Here is a 25,118-nt window from a genome sequence, read left to right as displayed (position 1 = left end):
CGTCAGTTCACCTAATGATGGCGACATGTTTGATCGCCGAAATATTATGCCCATTGGACACTATAGACCGGCAGTACACCCGTGGATATTTTGATTATCAAATACGCCGGGAGAAACTCAAGAATCACATTATAGTGATGTAGTTTAAGATCCCAGGTATCAGACCCTACAATCTTTCTCCCTGGCCGGCCTTGGTGGCCAAGCGGTTCTAGGCGCTACAGTCTGGCACCGTGCGACAGCTACGGTCTCAGATTCGAATCCTGCCTCTGGCATGGACGTGTGTGATGTACTTAGGTTAGTTAGGTTTAAGTAGTTCTAAGTTCTAGGGGACTGACGACCTCAGAAGTTAAGTCCCATAGTGCTCAGAGCCATTTGAACCATTTGAACCTTTCTCCCTGGTTGGCCCTCATTTGCGAGTAATCGACGAAAAAAAAATTCTGAATTTTGCGTGACGCTCAGTACCTTTAAACAACTATTACTGTGTAGACAGATTGCGTGGTGTAATTGACAGGATAAGCACTTTGTATACAAAAAGTTGTGGGTTCTAATCACATCAGACGCTTCAAATTAAAAAAAAAATCTTTATCGAAATGAAATTGTTCACTATTTTTATTCAGTTGCTTGGTTTAAAGGTAATATTTTATTTCTATTCCCGTGTCACATTTTAATCGCCCTATGGACTTTCACATTTTTGTATCATTCTTTCTCCACTTGGAATTTTTAGGAATTTATGAATGTGAATTTAATTATATTTATGTACTATAATATTTGGAAATGTTGATCTGTCGGTTAAAACACAAAAGACGAAATAATCTTTGTATGTTTACTGTTCAACGGCGCAAAAATTGTAGTGTTCGTCACAAGATGTGCACTTTTATGGTAATCGTCATATGAACACTTAAAACATAGCCTCTCCCTATTGCACTGAAGACAAATAACGCAGATCAAGATTTAAACGAAAGAAGGGTTTCAAGCAAAATGAGAAATAGAAATAATGACTGCAATAACATATACGAAAAAAAGATGGTACAGTGAAAGAAATGAAATCGAAACTGATACATAAAATTAATCAAAATAGCATGACTCAAGGGGTAAAAGCTTGAAAGCAGAAAAATGAGAGCAAATGAAGAACTTTATATAATGATTAGAATTATATGACATTACATTTAAACTACATTAAAATTACATTGAAACTAATTAACTGAATAAAAAGTAATCATCAAAGTGATTTCGATAATGATTTAAAAAGAAATTGAAGGCGTACAAGAAAAACCTATCGAAAGTTGAAAATATCATACTTTCTTTATTTACTTGATGACTGATATTAGACCGGAACCAATTTTCAAATCGTCGTAACTGATAGTCAAAATGGTGTAACCGAAAATGAAAAAATCCCATCAAAAGTATATACATATTATTAAGTGCAAACGAACAGTTCAAGCCCACATAGATTCCTTCCATCGCTGCCAAGTGCTCTCCATTAGATGGGGTACACTTGTCAAGTCTTTTTTCTCACTGTTTAATGAAAGCAGATGTAAGTATTAAACCTGCAAATATTAGAAGTTTAATTTTAATTCATTAACATAATTTTACTGTTTATTGACTGAGGATCAACGTTTTTATAATTTCATTTTTGTAATGTGTTTATCTGACATGTTCCACACTCTGGAGGATCCCCTCTTTTGTGGGTCTGTGGAATGAAAATCAAATCAATCAAATCAAATATGACTGGAACTCTTCAACTTTGATGTCGTACATTGTCCTTTGCCAAGTTGCTTTTACCGCCTCCTCATCATCATACCTCTTCCCTTTCAGGGATTTTTTCATTCGTAGGAATAGAAATAATTTCCCTCATTATGTTACAGAGCTTTGTGTTACAGAACTGAATAGCATCTCCAGTTTCCAAACACATTTGATGATGTGTCCACTGAAGCGACAATAATGCCAACCAGTATTCCGGTATGCACTTTATACACCTTTACATCCTTCCTTCCAACCAGATGTTCCTCATTTGCCAACGTTCGTATCTGTTGCAGTCTCCACAAATTTTTCTTCATCAGAACTTGCTATGTCAGAAAATATCTATTTTGCATTCCTATAAATTCTTTTTGATCTGGCTCTTTCACTACTTTGTGCACCTATGAATTCCTTTTATACCTGTCATTAATATTATTATTATTATTTCTTTCCTTTCTCAGATGTTATGTTTCGTTAAAAATGGAAAGTGACGTGGACCTTGATCAAGAGTGACTTCCTTTTAACTGTACAGTATATGTTACATTGCATTTAGGAACTTTCGGGTAATTGAACATGTAACAATAATTACAGATTTCTGTAGTTACATATATGCATTTGGATGTAACTATATTGCGTTGATGTACTGGTGGATATTGTGTGATATGACTCCTGTAGTTGATAATATAATTGGTATGATGTCAACTTTATCCTGATGCCACATATCTTTGACTTCCTTAGCCATTTGGATGTATTTTTCAATTTTTTGTCCTGTTTTCTTCTGTATATTTGTTGTATTGGGTATTGATATTTCGATTAGTTGTGTTAACTTCTTCTCTTTATTGGTAAGCATGATGTCAGGTTTGTTATGTGGTGTTGTTTTATCTCTTATAATGGTTCTGTTCCATTATAATTTGTATTTATCATTCTCCAGTAGATTTTGTAGTGCATACTTGTATGTGGGAGCGTGTTGTTTTATTAGTTTATGTTGTATGACAAGTTGTTGATGTATTATTTTTGCTACATTATCATGTCTTCTGGGGTATTCTGTATTGGCTAGTATTGTACACCCACTTGTGATGTGATCTACTGTTTCTATTTGTTGTTTGCAGAGTCTACATTTATCTGTTGTGGTCTTGGGATCTTTAATAATGTGCTTGCTGTAATATATGGTGTTTATTGTTTGATCCTGTATTGCAGTCATGAATCCTTCCGTCTCACTGTATATATTGCCTTTTCTTAGCCATGTGTTGGATGCATCTTGATCGATGTGTGGCTGTGTGTATTAAGTACTTCTAGGTCTGTGTTACTCCATTTGACTATTCCAATTGAGTAAGTCAATATTGGTATAGCATAGCTATTTATAGCTTTTCTCTTGTTTCTTGCTGTCAATTCTGTTTTCAGTATTTTTGTTAGTCTTTGTCTATATTTTTCTTTTAGTTCTTCTCTAATATTTGTGTTATCTATTCCTATTTTCTGTCTGTATCGTAGATATTTATAGGCATCAGTTTTTTCCATCGCTTCTATGCAGTCGCTGTGGTGTGTTTTCCCTTTACTATGCTATTTTTCTTACATTTGTCTGTTCCAAAAGACATATTTATATCATTGCTGAATACTTCTGTTATCTTTAGTGATTGGTTGAGTTGTTGATTTGTTGTTGCCAGTAGTTTTAGGTCATCCATGTATAGCAAATATGTGATTTTGTGTTGGTATGTTCTAGTAATATTGTATCCATAATTTGTATTATTTAGGATGTTGGATAATGGGTTCAGAGCAAGGCAAAACCAGAGAGAACTTAATGAGTCTCCTTGGTATATTCCACTCTTAATCTGTATCGGCTGCGATGTGATATTATTTGAATTTGTTTGGATATTAAGCGTGGTTTTCCAATTTTTCATTACTATATTTAGGAACTGTATCAATTTAGGATCTACTTTGTATATTTCCAATATCAAAAGCTTTTCAGTAATCAATGTATGTGTAGTGTAGAGACCTTTGTTTAGTTTTAGCTTGATATGTCACCTCTGCATCTATTATCAGTTGCTCTTTACATCCTTGTGCTCCTTTGCAACAGCCTTTTTGTTCTTCATTTATAATTTTGTTCTGTGGTGTATGTGTCATTAATTTCTGTGTAATTACTGAAGTTAATATTTTGTATATTGTTGGTAGGCATGTTATGGGGCGATACTTAGCTGGGTTTGTTGTGTCTGTTGATCTTTAGGTTTCAGATAAGTTATTCCATGTGTAAGTGTATCCAAGAATGTGTATGGGTCTGCAATGTGACTGTTAAATAATTTAGCTAGATGTGAATGTGTGGAGGTGAACTTCTTTAGCAAGAAATTTGCTATTTTATCTTTTCCAGGGGCTTTCCAGTTGTACAAAGAATTAATTGCTCGGGTGACTTCATGTTGCAATATTATCACTTCAGGCATTTGTGGTATCATCTTGTATGTGTCTGTTTATGCTTGTATCTACCGTGCATGCCTGTTATGTTGTACCAGGTTTGACCATATGTTGCTCCAGAAGTGTTCCATGTCTGTTATGTTTGGTGGATTGTTAATTTTAATGTGTGTGTTATGTATTGTCTGGTTAAATTTCTTTTGTTTTATGTTGAATGTTTGGTTTTGTTACCTTCTATTTTCACTTTTTTTGTGTCTTCTAAGTCGTTTGGCCAATGCCTTCTAATTTCTGCTTCTTTTCATCTAATTGCTCTATCGCTTCTTGTTGTAAGATTTTATCTAACCTTTTTTTCTTATAAATTGTGTTAGCTGTCTGATGTCTTTTCCCAATTTTTCTACTATTATTATTTCTTTCTTTTCTCTGACGTTATGTCTGGTCAAATATGCACAGTCACGCGGACCTTGATCAAGCGTGACTTCCTTTTAACTGTACGGTATATGTTATGTGGTCTTGTTTTGTCTGTTATAATGGTTTCTGTTCCAGTATAATTTGTATTCATCATTCTCCAGTAGATTTTGTGGTGCATACTTGTATCTGGGAACGTGTTGTTTTATTAGTTTATGTTGTATGGCAAGTTGTTGATGTATTATTTTTGCTACATTGTCATGTCTTCTGGGGTATTCTGTATTTGCTAGTATTGTACATCCGCTTGTGATGTGATCTACTGTTTCTATTTATTGTTTGCAAAATCTGCATTTATCTGTTGTGGTCTTGGGATCTTTAATAATATGCTTGCTATAATATCTGGTGTTTATTCTTTGATCCTGTATTGCAATCATGAATCCTTCCGTCTCCCTGTATATATTGACTTTTCTTAGCCATGTGTTGGATGTGTCTTGATCGATGTGTGGCTGTGTTAGATGATACGATTGCTTATTATTATTATTATTATTATTATTATTATTATTGAAAGCAGTAATAAAAGTAAAGAGTCACAGGAAACGGTATATTTGTTGTAAAAAATTTATTCATGAAGCTCTTTACAAAATTCCTTCGGTCAGTTTCAAAGTGCTCTCTATTAGATGCGGTGCACTTGTCAAGTCCTTTTCCCACAGTTAGAAGCATGTCTGTACCTCTCCGTTTTTGATATCGTAGAGTGCCTTTGGCGAAGCTGTTTTTACCGCCTCCACATCATGATACCGCTTTCCTTTAGAGCTGTTTTCAGTCGCGGGATTAGGAGAAAGTCGCAGGGTGCTCGTCTGGCGAATATAGAGGGTGGAAAACGACATGCTATCCCTGAGATGGCAAATTGCGGGTCGCTCTTAAGGCTGTGCGTTGTCTTGATGAATGGACTGTCACCTATGACAGTGTGGCCGATGGACACAAATTCCCGTTTCGCAATTCCTTGAACCTTAAAAAAGACAATTATCATCCACTTCACGTCCCACCTCATTTGCATTGCTTTTTTTTGGTTTAGGAGAGTTGGGATTCGTCTACGTAGAAGATTATTGCTTCGTTTTTGGTCATACCCGTAACACCAATTCTCATCGCCTGTGATGACTTTGTTCACAAAATTTGGATAACTTTCAGTCTCTGTTTTCAAGTCTTGGCACACTTTCACACACATGATTTTTTGCTGATTTGTGATAAGGCTCAGAAGAAATTTAGCGGCAACATGTCTCGTGTGCAAATCCTCGCTCAAAATCAACTGACACGACGTCTCACTCATCATGAAACGGTGACCCCTCCTTGATTTTTTTCAATGTTTTCCTCGTTTCGCTATGTTGCAGGACGTCCAGAAGGAGGTTGGTTTTCAACACTTTTCTCGCCACATTGGAAGTGACCAAACCAGTCGAAAACTTGTGTGCAGCTCATAGCATCCTTCTGGAAAGCCTCTTGAAGTATTTGGTGAGTCTCCATTGCCAACTGTTTTTTTAAACAGGACAAAAATTTCAAATTTTGTTCTTTTAAAGCTGCCATAACGACTTTGCAACAGAAACACAACACTACACTCCCATGTTCTTCTACACATTGAAAAATTATTATCTATCCACCTCTTCTTCGTTCTTCCTAAAGATCTGTATAATAAATCATCATTAATTTTGATGTTCCGTTCTCTTCCATTGTTTTGTCATGATCCTTATAAATGTTCCCCTCATCATAATTTGCTCATTTCAGCTCTTGTCTCATATCTGCATTCCCTGTCCTATTGGCCACTCTCTTTTCGGATCGTATTGCCGATGCTTGTATTCTTTGTTAATTTCTTTTTTGTTACAGTGCACGACTCACTTCGGTATGTCATGGTGGGTACTTACATCTTTATACAGAACCTGAGTAGAGTTTTCGTTCATACTTTAGTTCTGAAGATTCTATTGGCTGTTCGGATAATGTAATTAAATCATTCTACTTTATTTTGTTTGCCGATTTCTGTCATGAATGAGACAGTAATTTCTAGGATTTGACCGAGTTCACTCTTCGTATTTTCTAATCATATATTAACATTTTTCTGAGAATTGGTTCCTGGTCCCTGAACACCGTAGCTGCTGTTTTCTTTCAAGACACAGTAGATTATAATTTTATATTCCAATTTAGTTCCTTTGCAGAAAATATGAGCATCTGTTATGAATGAGTTCTCAATAACAGCAGTCGCAATGAATCATCAGCAAAGAGTAATAACATAGCATAGTTCCTTTCGTTGAAGTCATAAGTCTAAAAACTTAATTTACTTACAAAGGGGTATCAAAGAAACGGAATTATTTTTTAAAAGCTATAATTTTTCAAATTTGTTAACAAAACAATCTTTCCGCCATCAAAATATTTGGCATTACAACTAATACATTTGTCCCACCGATGCTTTCACAGTTTGAAACATTTTTTGGATCGTCTTTACAAATGGCTGATAGCTCCTCCCTCGTTTTTTCCACCTCTTAAATATGGTCAAATCTGCGTACTTTCATGCTCCTTTACAAGAGAGAAAATAAGGAAAAGTCGCTCAGAGGCATGTAAGGTGATTAAGGTGCGTAGGGCAGAGGAACCACGCAATTTTAGCCAAAAAATGCCTAAGAGAGATGTCTGCGTGTGCAGGTGCATTCTCGTGTAAAAGAACCAGTCTCATGTCTACCACAAATATGAACACTGTTGGGTAATCTTCTTAAATGTTTCAAATAAAAGGAATGATTGACGGCCTTATCGGGGGAACAAACTCTGAATGAACTTCGCCCTTGGCATCAAAAAAGCAAATCCAGCATTGCTTTGAAGTTTGGTTTAACTTGATGACATTTTTTTGGACGGGTGGCCATGACGTCTTTCATTGGCTTGACTGTTGCACCGTCGCACCATGGCTCATCAATAGTAATTATCTGTGACAGAAAACTTGTATCACTCGCTGAACCGATCTCTAAGATAACCCACTAATCTCTGACTGTTGATTAGGTGTCTGTCGTCGGTCTCTGGGCATAAGCTCACGAATTTTTTCAATATTTTCGTCGATTCTGACAGCTGATGGACGTCCAGAACGAGGTTTGTGATCAATCGACATGGCGCCGTTTATGAATCGAGTAAACCACTCGTACAGTTACGTTTTCCAATAGCGTCATCTTGGTAACCTGTTTTCAACTCAAAACAGTTTCAGCAGCAGTTTTACCGAGTAGAAAACAAAATTTCACATCTTCACGTTGTCTACTTAAACTTTTCATCATAAAAAACGAAATAAGAACACAACAGCGCTTGCAAAAACTGCAGTCAACTAGTACTGAGATGTACTATGCACGCCTAGCACTAGAAAAGGGTACTAACCAAGCTCCGCCCACGTCAATGTTGTTCCAGTTTTTCTTTCTTTGTTACTCCTCCTACCCATTATCATGATTCGAAACAGAGGGAACAAAAGGCTATGTACAGTTTGCAGGCTGCATTTATAGCACTCATACGTGGAAGAAAAGCAGTGGTCGAGACGGACTAACTTTTGTATTAAGGCTGTCTGGAGCAAACCGTGCTTAAATCAAAGCACACTCTGCAGTAGAGGCAGTGCAGTTATTAAGACACTGACATATTGGGGAGAATGGAGTTTGATGTACAAAGCCATTCTGATTTTTTTTTTGCGATGCTTTCCTAAATAACGTGAGGCAAACGCCTTGATTCTTAAAACGAACCAGTGCTGCCTGCAGCATTCCTGATCCCCCTGTTTCTTGCAGTATTGCACGATCTCGGTCTTACACCATTATTACACTACTGGCCATTAAAATTGCTACACGACGAAGATGACGTGCTACAGACACGAAATTTAACCGACAGGAAGAAGATGCTGTGATATGCAAATGATTAGCTTTTCAGAGCATTCACACAAGGCTGGCGCCGGTGGCGACACCTACAACGTGCTGACATGAATAAAGTTTCCAACCGATTTCTCATACACAAACAGCAGTTGATCCGGCGTTGCCTGGTGAAACCTTGTTGTGATGCCTCGTGTAAGGAGGAGAAATGCGTACCATCACGTTTCCGACATTGATAAAGATCGGATTGTAGCCTATCGCGATTGCTGTTTATCGTATCGCGACAATGCTGCTCGTGTTGGTCGAGATCCAATGACTGTTAGCAGAATATGGAATCGGTGCGCTCAGGAGGGTAATACGGAACGCCGTGTTGGATCCCAACGGCCTCTTATCACTAGCTGTCGAGATGACAGGCATCTTATCCGCATGGCTGTAACGGATCGTGTAGCCACGTCTCGATCCCTGAATCAACAGATGGTGACGTTTGCAGGACAACAACCATCTGCACGAACAGTTCGACGACGTTTGTAGCGCCATGGATTATCAGCTCGGAGACCGTGGCTGGGGTTACCCTTGGCGCTGCATTACAGACCGGAGCACCTGCGATGGTGTACTCAACGACGAACCTGTGTGCACGAATGGCAAAACGTCATTTTTTCGGATGAATCCAGGTTCTGTTTACACCATCATGATGGTCGCATCCGTGTTTCGCGACATCGCGGTGAACGCACATCGGAAGCGTGTATTCGTCATCGCCATACTGGCGTATCACCCGGCGTGACGGTATGGGGTGCCATTGGTTACACGTCTCAGTCACCTCTTTTTTGCATTGACGTCACTTTGAACAGTGGACGTTACATTTCAGTTGTGTTACGACCCGTGGGTCTACCCTTCATTCGATCCCTGCGAAACCTTACATTTCAGCAAGATAATGCACGACCGCATGTTTCAGGTCCTGTACTGGCCTTTCTAGATACAGAAAATGTCTCCAGATCCCTCACCAATTGAAAACGTCTGGTCAATGGTGGCCGAGCAACTGGCTCGTCACGATACGCCAGTCACTACTCTTAATGAACTGTGGTTTCATGTTGAAGCTGCTTGGGCAGCTGTACCTGTACACGCCATCCAAACTCTGTTACTGAATGCCCAAGCGTATCAAGACCGTTATTACGGCCAGAGGTGGTTGTTCTGGGTACTGATTTCTCACGATCTATGCACCCAAAATTACATGAAAATGTAATGACTTGTCAGTTCTAGTATACTGTATTTGACCAATGAATACTCGTTTGTCATCTACATTTCTTCTCGGTGTAGCAATTTCAATGGCCAGTAGTGTAAATATCTACGACATGGAACCACCGTGCATTCAACATACAGGAAGATTATAATTAAATTATCGCTACTTGAGCCATTGTAGATGGGAAACTACGAGCGTTGTAACTTTAATAGTGGAAACTATTTGTTTAGAGCTCGTACAAAATAGATAGGTGTTTCAAAATTTTACTGACCTTCATCGTAGTCACCACCATTGTGTACAACCCGTTGCCAGCGATGTGGAAGTCGTAGGATACTCTCAGCAGTGTCAGTTGTGGGGACAGTTCGAGAGGCGCGGTCTATTGCCCGACGAATTTGTATCAGTTCTGAAGCGAATGCCGTCAAGTGTTTCCTTCAGTTTGGAAATCGATTTGAACTAACGAGGGCTTAATTCAGGGGAGTGCAGTAGGCGGTATAGCATTTAGCAGCCCCATGTGTCAAACACATCAGTAACAGCTTGCACTGCACATGATTGAGCATTGTCTTGCAAAATAACGGTTAGGTCCTGGAAGAAGTGTCAACGCTTATGTCTCTATGATGCTCATTTTAGGAACACAGCATACGACCAGCTTTGAGAAGGAAGTGATGACACTTTCTGCAGGACCTGACCATCATTTTACAGGACAATGCTGAAGCACGTACAGTGAAAGCTGTTACTGATTTGTTTGACTGATGGAGCTGCTAAGTGCTATACTACCTACTCCATTCCTTTCACTTAAGCCCTCGTGAGTTCAACTCGATTTCTAAACTGAAGGAAGCACTTCACGTCATTCGCTTCAGAACTGCTACATATTCGCCAGGTAATAGCCCGCACCGCTTGAACTGTCAACACAACTGGCCCTGCTGAGAGTATCCTACGACTTCCCCGTCCCCGCATGTGCCTATCACTATTGCCAACCTGCCTGACAGGTTTGTTAACAACGTAAGTCATAAGACTTTTTCACACGATGTGCAGGTTTGTTGCTGCGTCTAAAGCCGACATAGCAGCCAGAATGGACTGCACAAAAGTGTTCTTTGACATTTCATTCTACAATGATTGTACGATACAGGTCTCCTTGTAATTATGTATATTCTGTCTGCAACGCGTGTATTCTTGCAAAGATATATTTCTACCATACCAATGTATTTTTCGTAAATATGAGCTGACTGTATGGTGAATGTTAAAGGCCAATAAATTCAGTTAAAAAAACTGCTGTACATTACTCTCTAATTTTTCAAGGATGCACAGAGGTCCCCCCTCCCCCGCTCCCCCCCCCCTCCACACACACACACAAACTTCGTCTTTTTCCTTTTTTGTGATTCGCACAACGTATTTTCATGGGCAAGACAAAATGACGAGTGAACAACTTGTGTGATAGAAATGCATTTCCAACTGCAGTGTTGCGCTTTCGACTGATAAAGCAGCAGTGAAGTGCAGATTACGGAAAACGCTTTCAAAGATAACTTCTGTACGTGTCGAACAGGCTGCCACTTACATGCAACACAGCCGAGCAGATAGTGAGGTGATTACGCTATTCCTGTGTGGCAGGTGCATTCCGTTACGTAATGACGTAAGGCGTATCCGTTCTCTGCAATAAAACTGGCCGGTGAGCGTGAGCGCAGAGGTACGCCAAAATTACGATTGCCAACGCTTTAACACTTGCAGACCCTCTGGCTACAGTTGCGTAAATGAATATTCACTGTGTCTTAGCAGCAACAGAATTATTTTTTTTCCAAATTGAAACCTGAGGAACACATTTCTGAATGTCCATTCTTTTCATAATGTGCAAGTGATGCCAACTGCTGGGCATAATTATGAAAATATCAACAAGCCAATAATGCAGTACGCAGCAGGTCGTGACGACCACATGGATGTGGTTGGTTCACTATATTCCACTGCATAATTGAATATTGTTATTCTTATTTCGTATGGCAATCATTGAACGATAATTTCACTATTTATTACATGAGAGAATATTTCACGATTAGTTACTTTAGTTGATACAATGAAACCAAATGTAGAAAGAAGGTATGTTTCAAAAACGGGTACATAGTTTTCTATAAATCTTGCATCTAAAATCATTAAAAAATCACCTAAGAGTGTTACCGTGTAAAGAAAAGTCTTCCGCCCTCCAGAAAAAAATTAAGTTCTGAAGTGAAAATACGGGATAATAGTGTATAACAGAAGTGAAAATAAAGGGTAATCGCGAAAAGTAAAGGACCTAAAGTTGACCACTCGTAAACAACAACAAATAATAAATTATCGTATAGTATTACTATTCTCTATAAAAAAAAGCTATATCATAACATTTACGACATAAACTACATTCATTCCTACAAATACAAAAATGAAAGAAAAAACACACTAAGGCAGAGATTTAACACTTGAGAGATTACACTTAGGTAATTTAAAACACTCCCTTTTTGTTATTCTTTCATGTAATAAAAACAGAAATCGAACAAAGATTGAAAAAAAATTAGTCCTTGAACTTCGAGATACATGGAATCTAAATATTAAATTAAATAGCCAAATAAAAGAAAGCTTAGTGTATCCAATGCGCGCTGCTTTTCTGGAAAAGCCGTAAGTGCCAGAATACTGCAAAAGACTCCAGTATTCGCCAACTGATTCAAATGTTTTGAAACTCTGCTCTAAAATCATGTTGTATTCGGGGATCCTACCATAATTTAGACATTACGAAGAGTCACGGCTAGATGGGTGAAAACTTGCTTTAAGAACTCTTGTCTTTGTTGTTAATTTGTCCGTTTTCAGGTGGTGTAGGCAGATAAAGGTATATGTTACGTAGATTAAGGCAGCAGATCAGCCCTTCCTATTCTTACTGTAAACTATAAATCAACTATGAAGTTTTTAAGCTTTCTCCATATATTATGTAGCAAGTTTGCTGGGCTTCTCCCGTTTTTAATCATTTAAAGCAAATGGAGCACTGTACTTCATTGCTGCCGCACTTCTGTAAATACTTCCAGGCTAGGGGCGGTGCCATTCTGTAATACAACTGATGTCTGACGACAACAGTCAGAAACTAGCATATGGACCAGGTGGGGCAAGACTTACACACAGCCATGCACATTCATAACGTCTAAGAATTCTCGCCATAGTAATAATTACATTGTTATCCCTGCAATGTTGTACTAATTCTTATGATGTGTCTGTTGCTCATTTGTGTCGGCACTATTATTAAAACAGTAGTGATCACATTTTCCCATTGTCTATAACAACGCAATTTTCGAAATTTTACGAATAAGAAGCACTCATTCCTTAAAAAAGGTTTATTTGACTAGGAAAAATTTTAGCACAGGCGCTATGACTAATTGATATTTCGTTTTCTAATAACTTACTACTAAAAAATAAAAACATCTGTTGTTTCTGAGCTCATACAAATACCGAAAAAATACCGGTTATTCAGAACTAAAACACCAGTGTCGGCTTTAACCGGTGGTCTTTCTCATCCCTAAGAGGCAGTGCAAGCTCCTGGTCACCTAAGTCACCTGACACCTCTCACTGTGGTTTTCACCTATGGAGCAAACTGAAGGGCCAGCTGTACTCAGATAATCTTCACAGCAGAAAAGTAAAAGCGCTATCACCATGGTCTAGACACGTTTACATTTTGCTAAATCTTCGTCACCAGCGGCAACTTCCAGCATCTTCAGTGAAGTCCATTGACAAGGGTCATGCCAGCCACACAAAAAAGCCAACCCACCAACATATTGGACATGTTTAGCTCTGTTGGCCAACTGATTGACAAACTTTGTTTGGCTCTGTTCCCCAACTGATTGACAAACTTTTCATATCGGCCGATTCGTCGGGTATGACCATATGACCATCCGACAGCCGAACCCCCCAACACAACTTCTCCCTGACCCCACCACCATTTCAGCTCCTGTGAAACTGCAGAACTGGCACTCCTGGAGAGCTTCTGTAAAGTTTGGAAGGAGAGAGACGAGGTACTGGCGGAATTAATGCTGTGAGGACGGGACGTGAGTCGTGCCTAGATAGCTCAGTTGGTAGAGCACATGCCCGCGAAAGGCAAAGGTCCCGAGTTCGAGTCTCGGTCCGACACACAGTTTTAATCTGCCAGGAAGTTTCATTGTTAAGATAGCGTATATATTGAGTGGTGTAAAGCAGCTGAAATCAATCGCAATTTGGCCAATGTAACGACGCAAGGGCTGTAACAGATGCTGTTTTGGCAGTTTCTGTGTGAACATCTTTGCAAGTGCTTATAGAAAATACAACTGCTGTGAAAAGGATTCATCAGTGTGTTGAAAATCCAAATTTTCATCACATCCGAAATCCAGGCAAATCCGAAATATACATCGCGTAATGGACATTATTGGTGGAGGAGATTCGACGGTTCAGAGCTAACAATTCCACTGCTAAAACCACACCACTCTCACCCTACAGTGAATGTCTCGTAATGAGAAGTATTTTAGCCAGAAATGCAGTTGCGATAACATAAGTCATCGTATAGTATACAAAATTACAACTCGTGACATAACCTATCTGGCTTGCACATTAAGTTACGTACCAGTATTTCGGACCGAGAGAGGTGGCGCAGTGGTTAGCACACTGGACTCGCATTCTAGAGGACTACGGTTCAATCCCGTGTCCAGCCTTCCTGATATAGGTTTTCCGAGATTTTCCTAAATCACTCCAGGCAAAATCCGGGATGGTTCCTTTAAAAGGGCACGGCCGACTTCCTACCCCGTCCTTCCCTACTCCGACGAGACCGGTGACCTCGCTGTCTGGTCTCCTCCCCCACAACAACTCCAATCCAATATTTCGGAGCTGTTACACGTGCCCTAGTACGTCTACACCTGTTGTTTGGGTTCTAACTGCATAATACATAAGCTTCATAGTAAAGGAATTATGATCTCTAATAAAATTTGAAGTTTGGGTAGGGACAAAATAAAATCAAATAAAGTTATATTACTGGCGTTGCTGTATCATTTTACTTCCACCCTTAAAAGTTAACATTAGAAGATATAAGAATGGCAGACTCTTGCCTTGTGAGTCAATTATTTTGTTATTCTTTAAAAGCATATTGAAAATTATTTTCATAAAATTTACAAACAGGTAGGGGGCACATGATATACGCTGCGAATATTGGAATTTATTAGAATATTTTCTTTTGTATTTTAGTTGTCATGGGAAGGAATGTGGCTCATATTACTTATTGAATATTTCATAGACGGTGCCAGATATCACTAAGATAGATTGGTTGTGTGATTTGCCAATACATAACGGATGTAAAGGATAAATGTCAGTTCATACAGATTTTTAATCAATAAGAACAATAAAAAAAGATAATGAATTGCTGTTATGAACAATATGCCTGCATCGAAACCAGTATAACATGGAGAAAGTTATCTATGTTCAGTATTATAGCCATAGTAGTAATACAGGAGTGCGTTAATGGCTGCTATATAGTGGCAAGAAATCTAATGTTAACTTACCTCCTGTATACGGCAGATATGTCCCAACCCCCCCCCCCCTCCCCCCTCCAGTACACCTCCTGCAGTATGCCGATGGCACCGCATTCCTTGCCCTCGTTCCTATCCTCCAACGGTCACAACACCTTCTCCAGAATCACCTAGACCTTTTTACTGCATGGTGTAACCAGTGGCTCCTGAAAATTAATCCTTCCAAGACCCAGCCAATCATCGTAGGTTGTACCACTCGCTCCTTCTGGCTCCTGGATTTCTCCCTTACTGTCTGCTCCCATCCTGTCCGCCTCACCCCCACCCTCACCTACCTTGACCGTCACCCCACCTGGATCCCTCATCTCCGCTCCATCCAATCCAAAGCCCACAACTGCCTCCGACTCGTTAAACTCCTCTCTGGCCAGACATGGAGGTTGAACCCCTCTACCATCCTCCACATCTACTGATCCTTAATCCATCCCATCCTCTACTATGCCAGTCCCGCCTGGATATCCGCCTCCCCCCACCCCCAAATTCTATAAGTCCCTCCAGATCCTCGAGCGCCATGCACTCCGCCTCACTTTCCATATATGCCTCATCTCCCCCATGCTGATCATCTGTGACCTGATTCCTTTCCCCCATCTGCTCCTATTCCTCGAAGATATTCTAATACTCCACACCTCTTGCCACCTAGCTCCTGCTCATCCCCTGGTTGCTCCTCTTCTCTCCAACCTCAGCCCTCTGCCATGCCTTCACTATTGTGTCCCCCTAGTCTCTAGACTCTTCATCTTCTTCTCCAAGGTGGCTCCCGTCAACTCCCCCTCTCGGATGATGCCCTCTCTCCCTCCATTTATCCCCCCTACCGACTGTGATCTCCATCCCCCCTCCTTTCCTCTGTCCTTTCACCGGACTCCCTCTTCCCCCCTTCCATCCTGTTTTTTCCCGACCTACACCCTTATCTGCCTCATTCTCCCCCCACCCTGAGTCCTTTTGCTTTCCCCTCTGCTGCCTTTTCCCACTCCCTCTCGCGTCTGCCCAGCCCCCCCCCCCCCTCTCTTATGAATCCTTGTCCACCGTCGGCTCCTTCCCCCCTCCCCCACTTCGATTTTCCTTTGCTTCTCCTCTTTTCTTTCCCATCATCTGTCCAGGTTCCCCCCATCTGCCCTCAGCTGTGGTGTGTCATATTTGTGCCAACTTTTTAGTTCAGTGTTCAAGTGCGTGTTCAGTGTTGCGCGTCTTTTCAGTGTTGCCAACAGATATATGCTGTCGCTGGGTGTGATTTTTATATCTCTTGCGAACAGAAACCAGACTGTCGCAGTGTTTTTTTATTGTCTATTATTTTACCTGTCTGCTTTCTGTGTATTTTATTAGCATCATCAACACTTTGTTTTATGCTTGAAGTTCCACAAGTTTCCGCCATTTTACCATTTAAGTCGCCGATTTTATCGCCAGGTTTTAATATTTATTATCTTCATTTTTTAGAACAAAATCTGTAGGCTGAAGAGTGGCGTACTAAGCAGCTGCTAGCCCGTCCCCTTCGGGGGGAATCGAAACTCAATAAAGGGAAAAAAAAGTTAACTGTTAAGTGTGGCGGTAAGTTAGTACAACAAAGACAGTAACCTTACGTAAATTTTGTTTTGTTTTATTTTATTCGTATGGAGCTTTTAAATTTCATTAGAGACCGTAACTGCTTCACTATGAAGGTTATGTATTACGTAGGTCATATAAAGAGGGCCAAACAGCCACAGTTCTTCCCAAAGCCTACTTTCATTACACTCTGGTCTTGACTGAACCGTGACAACAGCCTGAACAACAGGTGCAGATGTACTAGGACATGTATAACAACTCCAAAATACTGATATGTAAACTTCCTGGCAGATTAAACCTGTGTGCCGGACCGAGACTCGAACTCGGGACTTTTGCCTTTCGCGGGCAGGTGTTCTACCAACTGATCTATCCAAGCACGACTCACGCCGCGTCCTCACAGCTGCCAGTATCTCGTCTTCTACCTTCCAAACCTTACAGAAGCTCTGCTGCGAATCCTGCAGAACTAGCACTCCTGAAAGAAAAAAGGATATAGCGGAGACATGGCTTAGCCACAGCCTGGTATGTAGTTTAATCTATAAGCGATATAGGTTACGTCATAGGTTGCAATTTTTGTTTACTGTGCTCTGACTACGCACTTCTTGTATTTTTAGCTTTGAGATAGTTACTAGCCGAAATCTGGATCTGTTCAAAGAAAGCTAGAACGGAAACGACTGCTGCTCTTTACCGCTCTGAAAACTGTATCACAGTCGTGGAGCGTATTCTATTTTCCTAATGGAAGATAATTTGGTAAACTTAGTTGTTACAAGAAGTACTTAGTGTCGATGTCGTCATCACTGCCGGCCGGTGTAGCCGCGCGGTTCTAGGCGCTACAGTCTGGAACCGCGCGACAGCTTCGGTCGCAGGTTAAAATCCTACCTCGGGCATGGATGTGTGTGATGGCCAGTTCTAGGGGAGTGATGACCTCAGAAGTTAAGTCCCATAGCGCTCAGATCCATTTCATTTGAAACAGTTTTTGTAGTCATCACTCGATAGTGCTACAGAAGAATGCTGAAGATTAGATGGGTAGATCGCATAACTAATGAGGAAGTATTGAATAGGATGGGGGAGAAGAGAAGTTTGTGGCACAACTTGACCAGAAGAAGGGATCGGTTGGTATGACATGTCCTGAGGCATCAAGGGATCACCAATTTAGTATTGGAGGGCAGCGTGGAGGGTAAAAATCGTAGAGGGAGACCAAGAGATGAATACACCAAGCAGATTCAGAAGGATGTAAGTTGCAGTAGGTACTGGGAGATGAAGAAGCTTGCACAGGATAGAGCAGCATGGAGAGCTGCATCAAACCAGTCTCAGGACAGAAGACCACAACAACAACACTCGATAGTAGCCGCCCAAATCAGAAATGGCCCAGATTAGACAACATATGTACTGCGGCACCCGCTCGCTGCTGACCTTCGCGATCCTAGAATTCCGTACAGCAACGAAGCAGCGACAAGAATCTCACGGTGAAACACTAGTGCGGTGTGGAGGAGGCAGCTACGTCACACAGAGTGCGCAGTTGCGACATAAATCATACTAGCCGTAGATGTCTACTCGGCAGTAATCGTTTCGGCTTCTACGAAATGACTCAGTGACGAGAGCGTGCGACTACAGTCATGGGGGAGCGGCTTCCTCTCGCAGGCTGAAGATGATAGAGTACTCGGGGAGGTCGCATGCCTCCATCCCTGATAAATAATGCCTCGCATTTTTTGGTTCGTTTTTTTCTTCTGGTCAGTCTAAGGCCCACTCTGTCCCTTGGCCCTTGGTATGTTTCTAGTACAATGGCAAGAAAATCTGAAAACGAAACTTTAAAGAATCGGGAGTTCCCAGAGTTTTCCCCCGACCAAACATTTTGGCAATCCAGGAACTTTGATAGAACACCTTCATTTTTGGAAGGTTAGTAAAATTATTAAAAGTAATATAAACTGGTTTTCTTCAGTTATCATTGCAATTTTAAATCTTGAGTAATAGCTTGGAAATCATAGTAAAATTATATATACAGAAAATAATATCGTCGAAATATACAGAGCGGTTCATAATTCATGTTGCACATTTTTAGAGGTTGCAGAGGGGACATACTAGATGAAGTTTTACGCGGGAACCCATGTCTGGAAACGGTTCATTTTCATGTCACAAGACAGTCGAGTGTTCCTCAGTCGCGCGCTGGATGTTTCTTACGCAGTTCACCTGGTACAGTAGGCTACCCACGCTCATGAGTGGTAGACTATATGATCAAAAGTATCAAGACAACAGCCTGAAAATGACTTACAAGTTCGTGGCGCCCTCCATCGGTAATGCTGGAATTCACTATGATGTTGGCCCACGTTTAGCCTTGATGACAGCTTCCACTCTCGCAGGCATACGTTCAGCCCGGCGCTGGAATGTTTCTTGGGGAATGGAAGCCCAATCTACACTCAGTGCTGTACTGAGGAAAGGTATCGATGTCAGTAGGTGAGGCCTCGCACGAAGTAGGCGTTCCGAAACGTCCCAAAGGTATTCAGGTCAGGGCTCTCTGCCTGTTAGTCCATTACAGGGATGTTATTATCGCGTAACAACTCCGCCACAGGCCGTGCACTATGAGCAGGTGCTCGATCGTGTTGAAAGATGCAATCGCCATCCCCGAATTGACCTTCAACCGTGGGAAGTACGCCGATGCTTAAAACATCAATGTAGCCTTCTGCTATGATTTTCTCACGCAAAACAACAAAGGGTGCAAGCCCTCTCCATGGAAAACACGACCACACCATAACAGCACCGCCTCCGAATTTTACTGTTGGCACTACACACGCTGGGCATTCGCCATACTCGCACCCTGCGATCGGATCGCCAAACCGTGTACCTGTATTCATCACTCCACACAACGCTTTTCCACTGTTCAATCGTCCAATGTTCGCTCTCCTTACACCAAGCGAGGGGTTGTGTGGCATTTACTGGCGTGATGCGTGGCTTATGAGCAGCCGCTCGACCATGAAACCCAAGTTTTCTCATCTCCCGCCTAACTGTCATAGTGCTTGCAGTGGATCGTGATGCAGTTTGGATTTCCAGTGTAATAGTCTGGATAGATATCTGCCTATTAGACATTACGACAGTCTCCAGCTGTCGGTGGTCTTTGTCAGTCAACAGATGAGGTCGGCCTGTACGCTTTTGTGCTATACGTGTCCCTTCACGTTTACACTTGACTATCACATCGGAAACAGTGGATCTAGTGATGTTTAGCAGTGTGGAAATCTTGCGTACAGACGTAGGACACAAGTGACACCCAATCACCTGACCACGTTCGAAGTCCGTGAGTTCCGCGCAACGCCCTATTCCGCTCTCTCACGGTGTGTAATGAGTACTGAGGTCGCTGATATGGAGTACCTGGCAGTAGGTGGCAGCACAATGCAGCTAATATGGAAAACGTATGTGTTTGGCGGCGTCCGGATACTTTTGATCACATAGTGTACGATGACTCGATGTGTGGTAATGTCCTATGTTTCCATCTGTCTCGTTTCCATGCTTCTAGCTATTGAATGACAGACTAATCTTGAAAAATGTAATCTAATACTGCAAAATACACTCAGACTTCAAGAAGAATATAATAATTTCAATTTCAAAGAAGCTGGTGCCGAGAGGTGCGGGTATGACTGAACTGCGAGTTCAATAAGGCATGATTGCAAAATGCTGACACGAATTCTGTACATAAGGATGGAAAAACTGGTAGAGGCCGACATTAGTGAAGGTGTACCCACACGCAAGCAATACAGACATTAACGACTTACCTTAGAAAATAGTTTAAGGAAAGGCGAATCTATGTTTATAGCATTTGTAGACTTATAGGAAACTTTTGACAATGCGGACTGGAATACAGTCTTTGACATTCTGAAAGTGGCAGGGGTAAAACACAGGCAGCGGAAAAGGCTATTTACGACTTGTACAGAAACAAGACGGCAGTTATAAGAGTCGAGGGGTATCAAAAGGAAGTAATAATTGAGAGGGTAATCAGACGGGGCTATAGCTTATCCCCAGTCTTATTCAATCTGAAAATTGAGCGAGCATTGAAGGAAACCAAAGGAAGATTTGGAGAAGGAATTACTGTTTACGGAGAAGAAATAAAAACTTTGAGGTTTGTCGATGACATTGTAATTGTGTTATAGACAGAAAAGGACTTGGAAGAGACGTTGAACGAAATGGACAGTGTCTTGAAAGGTGGGTACAAGATGAACATCAACAAAAGCAAAATGAGAATAATGAAATGTAGTCGAATTAAACCAGATGAAGCCGAAAGAATGAGGTTAGGAAACGAGACACTTAACGTCGTAGATGAGTTTTGCTATCTGGGCAATAAAATAACATCAGCCGGTGTGGCCGTGCGGTTCTAGGCGCTCCAGGCTGGAACCGCGTGACCGCTACGGTCGCAGGTTCGAACTCTTCCTCGGGCATGATTGTATGTGTTGTTCTTAGGTTAGTTACGTTCAAGTAGTTCTAAGTTCTAGGGGACTGATGACCACAGATGTTAAGTCCCATAGTGCTCCAAGACATTTGAACCATTTTGAACCAATAAAATAACTGATGATGGCCGAAGTAGAGAGGATATAAACTGTAGACTGGCAATGGCAGGAAAAAGTTTCTGAAGACGAGTAATATGTTAACATCGAATACAGATTTAAATGTTAGGAGGTCTTTCCTGGCAGTATTTGTATGGAGGGTAGCCATATATGGATGTGAAACATGGATGATAAACAATGTAGACAAGATGAGAATAGAAGCTTTTGAAATGTGGTGCTACAAAAGAACGCTGAAGATTCGATGGGTAGATAAAGTAAATAATGAGAAAGTCTTGAACGGGACTGGGGAGAAAATAAATTTATGGCACAACCTGACTAGAAGAAGGGATAGGTTGATAGGGCACATTCCCAGACATCAAGGTATCGCCAGCTTAGTATTGGAAGGCAGTGTGGGGAGTAAAAATCACAGAGGGAGACACTCCGTCTTGAGGCCATGAGTTCCCTACCGGGACCATTCGACCGCCGTGTCATCCTCTGTGGAGGATGCGGATAGGAGGGGCGTGGGGCCAGCACACCGCTCTTCCGAACGTAAAATGGTATTCTTGACCGAAGCCACTACTACTCGGTCGAGTAGCTCCTCAATTGGCATCACGTGGCTGAGTGCACTCCGAAAAATGGCAACAGCGCATGGCGGCCCAGATGGTCACCCACCCAAGTGCCGATCACGCCCGACAGCGCTTAACGTCGGTGATCTCACGGGAACCGGTGTATCCACTGCGGCAAGGCCGTTGCCACAGAGGGAGACCAAGAGATGATTTCAGTAAGAAGATTCAGAAGTAAGTTGCAGTAGTTATTCGAAGAGTAGTATCGAGAGCTGCATCAAACTAGTCTTCGGTCTGAAGACCACAAAAACAACAACATAACGCTAATCAAAGAGAAATGATCATTCAATCACAACTAGCATTGGACTGATTTTAAACCTGAATCAGAAAAGTAATAAAGAATAACAAGGATAACACTTCGGTTGCCACCACCGAGACATCGCAGAAAGACTTGGCAGAAATGTAGCCACTGTACATGAGTGGTGACGGCGGTGGTCACGAGGAAGTACGTTCGTAAGAAGACCGGGTCCCGAACAGCCACGCGGCATCGTACTGCATCTGCAGCAGCAATTAGAGCACCACCTGGTACCACAGTTGTGGTGTCACCGCCAGACACCACAATTGCTAGGTGGTAGCCTTTAAAGTACTATACGTCGGACCCGCGCGTCGCCACTATCAGTGATTGCAGGCCGAGCGCCGCCACACGGCAGGTCTGGAGAGACTTCCTAGCACTCGCCCCAGTTGTACAGCCGACTTTGCTAGCGATGGTTCACTGACTTCTTCGCTCTCATTTGCCGAGATCATAGTTAGCATAGCCTTCAGCTACATAATTTGCTACGACCTAGCAAGGCGCCATTGTCGGTTACTATTGATATTGTGAACTATGTACCGTAAAAACCGACGTTCATCATTAATGGATTAAAGTTAAGTATTCCACCAGCTACGTCCGTTTTTCTAAAGTCGAATTTCCTTGTCCTGTTCCAGACCTCACCCCAGCCTGCGTGAGCTAAAATGCGTGCCTTTCGGCCTCTTCTAGTAACACGGTGTTGGCTCTCCTGCCAACCACAACAACAGTGACACAACGAATTGTTATAAATCGGTTATTCGAGGACACCTCCGTGCTAGGTACCCTGTAGCGTGCATTCTACTGACCCCAAACCATCGCCATTTGCGACTTCCGTGGCGTCAAGCGAGAGCTCACTGGAGGGCGGGATAGAGGTCTGTTACGTTTTCTGATGAAAGCTGGCTCTGTCTCGGTGCCAGTGATTCCTGTGTATTGGTTAGAAAGAGGCCAGTTGAGGACCTGCATCCAACCTGTCTGTGTGCTTGACACTCTGGATGCTGTGTCTGGGGCGCGATTTCGTGAGACAGCAGGAACACCCTCGTGGTTATCCCCAGCATACTGAATGCAAAGTTGTGCGTCAACCGGGTGATTAGACTTGTTGTGCTGTCATTCATGAACAGCATTCTAGGAGTGTTTTTCAACAAGATAACGCTCGTCCACATGCTCTGCAGAGTGTCGTAATATTGCCTTGGCCTACTCAATCAGCAGATCTGTCTCCAATCCAGCACATATGGGACATTATCGGATGACAAAGCCAGCGTGTTCCATAACAAGTGTTAACCGTCCCTGTGTTGACCGGCCAAGTGCAATAGGCGTGGAACTCACTCCACGAAATTGACATGCGACACCTCCAGAACGAAATTCATGCACGTCTGCATGCTTCCATTCAAACTTCTGGTGGTTACACCGCTTCTCAGAGCATTCACACAAGGTTGGCACCGGTGGCGACATCTACAACGTGCTGACATGAGGAAAGCTTCCAACCGATTTCTCATACACAAACAGCAATTGACCGGCGTTACCTGGTGAAACGTTGTTGTGATGGCTCGTGCAAGAAGGATAAATGCGTACCATCACGTTTCCGACTTTGATAAAGGTCGGATTGTAACCTATTGAGATTGCGGTTAATCGTATCGCGACATTGGTCAAGATCCAGTGACTGTTAGCAGAATATGGAATCTGTGGGCTCAGATGGGTACTACGGAACGCCGTGCTGGATCCCAACGGCCTCGTATCACTAGCAGTCGAGATGACAGGCATCTTATCCGCACGGCTGTAACGGATCGTGCAGCCACGTCTCGATCCCTGAGTCAACAGATGGGGGCGTTTGCAAGACAACAACCATCTGCTCGAACAGTTCGACGACGTTTGCAGCAGCACGGACTATCAGCTCGGAAAACATGGCTGCGGTTACCCTTGACGCTGCTTCACAGACAGGAGCGCCTCCGATGGTGTACTCAACGACGAACCTGGGTGCACGAAAGGCAAAACGTCATGTTTCCGGATGGATCCAGGTTCTGTTTACAGCAACATGATGGTCGCATCCGTATTTTCGCGACATTGCGGTGAACGCACATTGGAAGCGTGTATTCGTCATCCCCATACTGCCATATCACCCGGCGTGATGATATGGGGTGCCGCTGGCTACACTTCTCGGTCACCTCTTGTTCCTATTGACGGCACTTTGAACAGTGGACGTTACATTTCAGATGTATTACGACCAATGGCTTTACCCTTCATTCGATCCCTATGAAACCCTACATTTCAGTAGGATAATGCACGACCACGTGTTGCAGGCCCTGTACGGGCCTTTCTGGATAAAGAATATGTTCGACTGCTGCCCTGGCCAGCACATTCTCCAGATCTCTCACCGATTGAAAACGTCTGGTCAATGATGGCCGAGCAACTGGCTCTACACAATATGCCAGTCACTTCTCTGAACTGTGGTATCGTGTTGAAGCTGCATGGGCAGCTGTACCTGTAAGCACCATCGAAGCTCTGTTTGACTGAATGCCCAGGCGTATCAAGGCCGTTATTGCAGCCAGAGGTGGTTGTTCGAGGTACTGATTTCTCAGGATCTATGCACCGAAATTGCGTGTAAATATAATCACATGTCTGTTCTAGTATAATATATTTGTCCAATGAATACCCGTTTATCATCTGTGTGTTTTCTTGGTGTAGCAGTTTTAATGGCCAGTAGTGTATTTGCAATGGCTTCTCTCCCTTTTACATTAGCCTGTCACCTTGTAATATTAATAACTTAAATGTGTGACCTAAACAAATGTATTCCAGAAATTTCATTACTATACATGAATTATTTTTTGTATGTAAATTGAAGGTGGACTGGGGAGAAATGAAAGTAAACGGAAGGGACGATAGATGTCAGCTGCACCGGGCGACGAGTGAAAACATGTGCCGCACAAGCGATTCGATCCGAAGACCTGCTTTAGGCAGATGTGTTTACCACTGC

General features: G+C 42.1%; 1 protein-coding gene and 1 pseudogene across 3 annotated transcripts in view; one reads left to right on the top strand and one right to left on the bottom strand.

Annotated features, from left to right (window-relative positions):
- Positions 1 to 25,118, top strand: part of LOC126291783 (retinol-binding protein pinta-like) — a 252,495-nt gene that overhangs the window by 69,639 nt on the left and 157,738 nt on the right. The window contains exon 2 of one of the 3 annotated variants that reach the window (XM_049985475.1): positions 5,925 to 6,042. The exons of 1 other annotated variant lie outside the window; for it this stretch is intronic. The gene's annotated coding sequence lies outside the window, so the exon portion shown is untranslated. The remainder of the gene's footprint in view (positions 1 to 5,924; positions 6,043 to 25,118) is intronic. One more of the 3 variants, XM_049985477.1, reaches the window with a different exon arrangement.
- On the bottom strand, positions 21,878 to 21,995 carry LOC126292501 (5S ribosomal RNA; annotated as a pseudogene).

This window comes from Schistocerca gregaria, chromosome 9 (assembly GCF_023897955.1).
Source record: "Schistocerca gregaria isolate iqSchGreg1 chromosome 9, iqSchGreg1.2, whole genome shotgun sequence".
Lineage (NCBI taxonomy): Eukaryota > Metazoa > Arthropoda > Insecta > Orthoptera > Acrididae > Schistocerca > Schistocerca gregaria.
The sequence above is the reverse complement of the archived record's forward strand: the minus strand, read 5'-3'. Positions and strand labels throughout refer to the sequence as shown.